General features: G+C 27.8%; 1 pseudogene; it reads left to right on the forward strand.

Annotated features, from left to right (window-relative positions):
- The first annotated feature begins 2,593 nt into the window (after window positions 1-2,593).
- The window catches only part of LOC137636940 (uncharacterized), a 142,299-nt pseudogene continuing 138,286 nt past the window's right edge, over window positions 2,594-6,606 (forward strand).

The following is a 6,606-nucleotide window of genomic DNA, read 5'->3' on the forward strand; positions in this document are numbered from 1 at the left end:
TGAAGGGGCGAGGGGGTGGGGGTGTAAGGCGGTGGGAGCGAGTCGACTCCCGGGGTCACCAATGTGACGGGCCGAGAGAGGAGTTGTGAAATCAAAGGCAGATTGGAAACGACTGAGTTATATTGTTGTGGAACACTCTCCTTATATACAAAACCTCAAGGCAACAGGACATGACAAGTTCACAAGACAGATAATATCACAGAGGAAAAACCAGACAGGAATTTTCATGTTCGTGTTAGTGCGAGGGAGGAGCGAAGATACAATCATAATATATACAAAAGGAATTATGTACAATTGTGTGAAACACGGTTGGTATAGCATCCTACTTTTCCAACTAGGGTTGTAGCTTAGCTAATAATAATAATAATAATAATAATAATAATAATAATAATAATAATAATAATAATGATAATAATAATAATAATGTTGTAGCTTAGCTAATAAAGATGAGAGTAATAATAATAATAATAATAATAATAATAATAATAATAATAACAATGTTTAGCTTAGCTAATAAAGAGGAGAGTAATAATAATAATAATAATAATAATATAATAATAATAATAATAATAATAATAATAATAATAATAATAATAATAATAATAATAATAATAATAATGTAAGAAGTCTCATCACCCTTCTGATCTAAAGATACCCCATCTTCAGATGGGGTATTGGTCTATCTGCTTAGTCATCAGCAGCCATTGCCTGACCCTCCTTAGTCCTAGCTTGATGAAGAGGGGCCTTGGATGCTGATCAAATGTCGGTCTCTAGGTTATTATCTTGTCTCGAGAGCATTGATTTATCCCTTGGCTCCTCCCTTCATGAGTGACCTTCAAACCTTTATTTTTCCGTATATCTCTATCTAATTTACTGTCTGGAGTATTATAATGTGATTAAATTTGAAATTTTCGTATGGAAAATGCTTTACAGGTAAATCAATAAGAAATATGCACGAATAAATGATGGGCTCATATAATTACAAATTCGTGTATGGGTATGTTTAGAGATTATTTTTCCATTTATAGAGATTATAGACAATTTAGGTCGTGAATATGCATAGATAAATAGTCATCTGAATATTTAGCTTTTCCAATTAAAAACAAAATAAAATGCAAAGAATTTTAAACATACAAACACGTTGCATTGAAAACATGAAATATAATTTCAAATGACCCTGAAAATTTTTTCCTTTAATTCTTCCAAATAAAAATGAAATAAGATACAAAGAATTCTAATCGAACGAAAAATATATAATGAAGCCATGAAATATAATCTAAAATGACAGTGAAAAATCTTTTCGTTTAATTTCTCCAAATAAAAGAAAAAATAAAATACAATGAATTTTAAACAAACGAAAACTATATATTAAAACTGAATTATAATTTGAAATGACAGTGAAAATCTATTCGTTTAATTTCTCCAAATAAAAACAAAATACAATGAATTTTAAACAAACGAAAATTATATATTGAAACCTTGAATTATAATTTGAAATGACTGTGAAAATCTATTCGTTTACGAAATCTTCCGTTCACGATTGCCACACATTTCGTGTGACAAATGGGCTCTTCCTTGTATTGACAAGCCGTCAAAGTGTGAGAAGAATCTTTAGTATCACTTAATCGTCTTGCTTCAACCAAGTTACCCCAAAGTTTATGTTGTTGAACGGTGTAATAAAAAAAAAAAAAAAAAAAAAAAAAAAAAAAAAAAACAAGTTTGTCTACAATTTTGTTACTAGAATTAGCAGTAAAACAAATATCAACTTCAGGTCTTCTTGAGCTGTGTAATAGAAAACATAAATTTTGCCTATTCTATTTTAATAGAATTAACCCCCCCCCCCAAAAAAAAGAAAAAAAAATCCGGAACTTGGATATATAATTCATATAGGTTATAAAAGCTGTGATATGAGAAAAATATATAAATAACTTTTATAAAATTTTAGCAAAAAAAAGAAAAATAGGAAAATTACTATATGATTCATATAGGTTATAAAAATTTCGATATGAGAAAGTATATAGATAACTTTTAAAATATGATCGATATAATGTTTTTAATATACAATTTAATTCTGCTAAATGACAGTTGATTTTTTGCATCGTTGAAATAATTTAATTTTAATGATTTTATAGAACAGGGTGAAATAAATACTTCAGTAATCTAAAACAAACACTTTCTTTACCCCCCAAAAAAATTGAGAGAGAGAGAAAGAGAGAGAGAGAGAGAGAGAGAGAGAGAGAGAGAGAGAGAGAGAGAGAGAGAGAGAGAGAGAGAGAGAGAGAGAGAGAGAGAGAGAGAGTTTGTTTGTGTACGGAAACGAAGAAAAAAAAAGAATTCATCTTATCAACATTGTCCACAAAACGTTATATACTTTGCTTTGAGGCTTCAAAGCCATCGTATACAAATTCAATTGGGGAAAGTTTGGGGGGTTAAGACAAGGAGAGAGAAAAGTGAAGGGGGTAGGAGAGTGTCGTGTGCGTGTGTCTGTGCCACATCCCTCTGCCAAAGAGGGCCAGCCCATGAACTAACAGCGAAGGGCAGAGCAGAAGCAGCCAGTCAGTGTACTGGTGACATTGCCTGGGGTCACATCTCAGTCGGCGCTCTCTGAGTTTGACTCGTGTGTTACGGAGACGCAGGGAAACAGGACTTATTAATACAGCACTATTAAATACATGTTGGATCGACGTTTACCGGGGAGATATTTTCTTAAACGAAGGGAGGTGATAGTTTACTGTCCTTGGTATATACGAAAAATAAAATGTGATTTTATATGATATTCAGAGCCTCATTACGAAAGCTATATAAGCGATCTGGCTATCCATACTTGTGGAAGGGAATATATCTAATTAAACACACAAATATGGCTAGAAAAAATAATTGGCTTTTCGTATGATGAAGAGAAAACTGTCATTAGCATAGATTAAAAGATGAATTACATTAAACCTTATCCATAGAATCACGAAAAGATAAAAAAAAAAAATTACAAGAGGAGAAGTAACTAAAAAAAAAAATTACTGGGATAGAAATTATTCGATGACCACTTCAACTGTTTCGCATTTATCCGCCATGGTAAGTGATTAAATCCTAACGTATATAATTAGTCACATTTCTCATTGTAATACTGTTTAAAAAAATATGTTCCGTCTCTTTGATCATAGATACAATATATAATGCCACTTTACAGTCTGAACTGACTTAGATATGCAAGAGATATTCTGAAAACCAATAACATTCTGGAAAAAAACAAAATACAGTTTAACCTTTGAAACAGGAAATTATGAAGGTGTTTTTCTTTCAAGCTCCCAGAAATTGTCTTTGATTAATTATATTTTTTTTCGTAAATCTCGATAATTAATAATTACCCTAATAATGTATCTAGATTAGTTTTAATTTATTTGATTTCATATAGGGGACTAGAGCTACGTAGTCAATATCAACAAAGACATTAAGAGAATTGATTTATGCAAATACACGTTTTGGCAATAAATACACATACGTTTATATTCATATACGTACATAAATCCGGTTTCTGAATGATTAACAAATGACCCATAGAATATACTTATATGCTTAATAAACAGACACAGACACACAGAGACTGACATACACATAAATACACCCATGCAAACACACGCGCACATCTATATATATATATATATATATATATATATATATATATATATATATATATATATATATATATATATATATATATATATATATATATATATATATATATATATATATATATATATATATATATATATATATATATATATATATATATATATATATATATATATATATATATATATATATATATATATATATATATATATATATTTGTCCATATGTCTTAGATCACGTAAACCTGTTAAAGCACTTGTAACAGCTTTTAAAGAAAATTTTGGAAATCGTCAGATTTTTATTTTCTTATTTGATTGTATGTAAAAAATCAAATAGAGTTATCCATCAGATATTTTTTACTCATAAAATAAGTACAATTGTCATGAACTTTCAGTGCTATGAGTGAACGAACCGTAAGAACTTATGAAAAGGAGCTTGAAATTCACTGGCGATATTTTAGCTTTATGTATATATATATATATATATATATATAATATATATATATATATATATATATATATATATATATATATATATATATATATATATATATATATATATATATATATATATATATATATATATATATATATATATATATATATATATACATATATATATAAATGTAAAGTTTTGTAGACGTAACCTACTTAAGATACAGAAGCCACATTATTTTAGTCCAAAGCAGTAACTAAATATTTTAACCTGACCTAACAATATAAAACCTTGAACAATGGCATAATTTTGCGACAGTTTAAGTACGTTCAGTTTTCAATTTCTCGTCATCCTATTGAATCAGGAGGTCATACTTTAAAATTATGGAACACTCGTACGCTGATTCTGGAAGGTGGATAATGATGAGATGTTATTAGAGATTGGGTAATTATTGACGCATCTGAATATTTTGTACCATGTTATTTTGCGTATTTTACAAGGGTTATTACAAGGATCTTAAAATTGCGTATAACGCACATTTTTAATGCCGAGTGTTTTTTTTTTTTTTTAGCTAGAGACAACGATTAATCTATTTTTTAAGAATAACTATAGAGTGTTTGGAATTTATTCCGAAAGTAACATGTGTTATTACATATGACGAGTCTTCTATACACAACAGCCGTATTAATGTATGCGTTTTACTAATATTATAAAATAAAAAATAAAAACAACGAGGATTAAGTGTTAGAAAATATTTAGGGCAAATTGCATGATCAGATTTAAATGAATAAATGAAAAGTCTATAGTATTTCTCCTATTCCTTTTTTTTTTTTTTTTTTTTTTTTTTTTTTTTTTTTTATAGTTCATATAGGCTATGAAAGGTTTAATTTTGTGTTGTTACTGCCCTTGAAATATTTGGTTTTAAGTATTCATTAATTCTCCTGTAGTTTATTTGTTTCCTTTACTCACTGGGCTATTTTCCCCTGTTGAATCCCTTTGTTCTTATAGCATCCTGTTTTTCCAACTACGGTTGTAGCTTGGCTTGTGATAATAATAACAATGATAATAATAATAACAATAATAATAATGATAATAATAAAAATAATAATAATAATAATCATAATAATAATAACAATAATAATAATAATGATATTTGTAATAAAAAATATTAAAGGATAATAATAATAATAATAATAATAATAATAATAATAATAATAATAATAGTAATAATAATAATAATAATCCAACTATGTGACGCAAATGAGTGGTTGAAATGTTCAAAAGAAATTTTGATTAATGATGACAAATGATTATATTTGAGAATGATCGGGTTGCATAAATACTGTTTAGAGTTTGGATTTGACATCAGCATAAATTAGTTTCTGGTTTACTCAGAAACGCATACAAACAATAGGTGTGATAAAAAATTTACTTGAAACTCAAAACTATACGAAGATAATTTTTTTGTGTTTCGTGTAAATTACATTTAATTGTAAAGGAATTGGAAAAAATTATTGTAAACGTTTGTTACGAGTAGTAATTATAGTTTTTCGATAAGATAATAACACAGATGACTTTAGGAAAAGAATAGAATCTTGAAAGGACAAATAAGGAAAATTAGCACTGATAAGTAAATCTACCAATGAAATCCCCCATTCTAGCCCCCAGCCAAAAAAGGATATAATAAAACCTTTATTATTATTATTATTATTATTATAATTATTATTATTATTATTTTTATTATTATTATTATCATTATTATTACAAGCTAAGCTACGACCCTAGTTGGAAAAGCAACATGCTATAAGTCCAAGGACTCCAAAAGGGAAAAATAACCCGGTAAGGAAAGGAAATAAAGAAATAAATAAACGATAAAAGAAGTAATGAGCAATTAAGATAAAATATTTCAAAACCATTAACAACATTAAAAGAGATATTCCATATATAAACTATAAAAGGACTTATGCCAGCCTGTTCAACATAAAAACATTTGCTGCAAATTTGAACTTTAGAAGTTCTACTGATGCAACTACCCGATTAGGAAGATTATTCCACAACATGTTCACAGCTGGAATAAAACTTCGATAATTGGATTATTATTAAACCTTGATTATTCGCCTTTTATAATAAATAGTGATAATATGAAATCCACAGAAATAATAGTGAAATTAAGTACAAAAAAAGTATAGGAATCTGGAATACCATTTTTTTTTTCACGATTATTCTTGGGGCTTAATAATTATGTAGTTTTAATCAATAGTATTGCTCACGAATTAAAACAATTATCCATTTATTTTTAGTATTGTTTAAAGAAATAAATAAAGACACTGGTCAAAACTCTTGTCATTTATGTAGATCTAAATATGTAGCAACTGCCTCGTACCTCAAGAATAATACACTTACCTTACTTTTTTCTTTCTTAGCTTAGGAATTCTCAGACATCTTGTGAATCGTTATATTGTAAACACAAGTTTCTACAATGTTCAGTATTAATTATGCTCTTTTTATCTGTGAAGGTTATTATAAATGTGGTGAAATATGTCG

This window comes from Palaemon carinicauda, unplaced genomic scaffold, assembly GCF_036898095.1.
Source record: "Palaemon carinicauda isolate YSFRI2023 unplaced genomic scaffold, ASM3689809v2 scaffold46, whole genome shotgun sequence".
NCBI lineage: Eukaryota > Metazoa > Arthropoda > Malacostraca > Decapoda > Palaemonidae > Palaemon > Palaemon carinicauda.